The following is a 1,657-nucleotide window of genomic DNA, read 5'->3' as shown; positions in this document are numbered from 1 at the left end:
CCCAGAGAAATATCTTTTCCCCCACTCAAAAATAAGAAATTATGGAATCAGATAAATTCAAATCAGGAAACAGAGATTATGTTGTCCAGTTTTTTTTTATGTCAGAGATAAGAAACCTGAGGTCATGAGAATTAACAACTGGGTCAATGTGGGCCAGTGCAGGTGTGGAACTCAGTGTTCCTGAGTCTCCATGGTGGCACTTTCCCCTTCCTGGGCACCTAGCCACCTGCTCACTTCTTTCTTCAAGTGAAGCCACCTGAGATGTACAAGCTGATTTTCTGGTTTATGGGTCATTCAGGTCGCAAGCTCCCAAACTTTGCTGCAGCAGAATTATCCCCCAGAATTAAAAATAAAGAATCCTGGGCCCTGCTGGGAATCTAAATTGTTGGGGTGGAGACTAGAAATTATTTTGGCCTTTTATTTTTCTTTCCTCTCTCCTTCTCCTACCTGATCCTGACCTGTCTTATTAAATGCTAGTTACCTGATGGGTTATAAGGGCCTGATACTGGGGTCCTTGGCAAGCCCTAGGTGGGTAATTAACTGTGAATTTTGCTGATTTGATGGTGGCAGGTGGGGTGGAGGGCCCGACCCCAAAAGACACCCTCACCTTGCAGGTACAAGTTTTGTCTCTGGATAAGATCAGAGCCATCCAAAACACCAGAGTTCACAGAAGGCCCTACGGGGGTCCCAAGACCTGTGGCCATGCCTGCTGCTCACCCTTCCACTCAGCACAAACACGAGAGACTCCACAGCCTGCCAAAGCACTGCCAGGCTCCTCGGCTCTAGCACCTGCAAGTCATCCTTCCCCTGAAGCCACTCTGTCCAGGTCCATCAGCACGGTCAGCTCAGGGTCTCAGAGAAGTACAGGTCAAGTATCAGGACAGCTCCTCTACAAAGAAACTTAGAATTGTCCTTCTCCTTGGGGCCAGTGGCTGGAGGGATAATCTGGGTGTAGCCCAAATCTGAGCTCAATCCAGGTGAGCTTAAGCCACTGAGCAAGACTGCGGCAGATGCAAGTGTAAGGAGTACACCTGCCCGAGGCCCCTGCCAACAGAGTGGATCTACGACAAACAGTGCCTTTGCTTGGCCCAGAACATGATTGACTATGGAACTTGTGTTTACTGTGTGAAAAGTCTCTTTTATCACTGTTCTAATGATGACGAGGACAACTGTGCTGACAACTCATGTTCTTGCAGCCAGTCTCACTGTTGAACATGACGGTCTGCTGTGGTCATCACGTCCTTCTTTTTGCCTGATGGTTCTACCTTCCAGCCAAGGGTTGCCTTCAATTGTGATGGGTAAACAGGTCTGGATGCTATTGCAAAACCTCCAACACTGTTTGCTGCAAAGTTCCCATGTCCCCCTGGGGAACTTTGAAAAACAAACATAGCATTATTAATCAGGGATATTATAGTAATAAGGATTGTTATATGTGACCAACCAAACAGCTTTGATCTTAGCACAGTTAGTAGAGGGTATTGTTCTGTCCAGGGAAACATTTGGGTTTGAGATGGAGGACTGCCAGTTGGGTGGTAAGGACATGGTCTATCTTGTCCTCAGTGGTCCACACATCTGGGTAACTTCTATACTCATAGTCAGCGTGCTAGATTTAGATTAAAAAGTATTTTTGTCCCAATTTGGGAGAGAAAATCCCTCC

General features: G+C 46.8%; 1 pseudogene across 1 annotated transcript; it reads left to right on the top strand.

Annotated features, from left to right (window-relative positions):
• The first annotated feature begins 556 nt into the window (after positions 1-556).
• Positions 557-1,390, top strand: LOC308258801 (protein sprouty homolog 2-like; annotated as a pseudogene). Its single transcript has one exon. The product of its transcript is annotated as a protein sprouty homolog 2-like (transcript).
• The last annotated feature ends 267 nt before the right edge of the window (positions 1,391-1,657 follow it).

Source organism: Muscardinus avellanarius (assembly GCF_963383645.1).
Source record: "Muscardinus avellanarius genome assembly, chromosome: 2".
Lineage (NCBI taxonomy): Eukaryota > Metazoa > Chordata > Mammalia > Rodentia > Gliridae > Muscardinus > Muscardinus avellanarius.
Note: the sequence above shows the minus strand (reverse complement) of the source record. Positions and strands in the feature narration are given on the sequence as shown.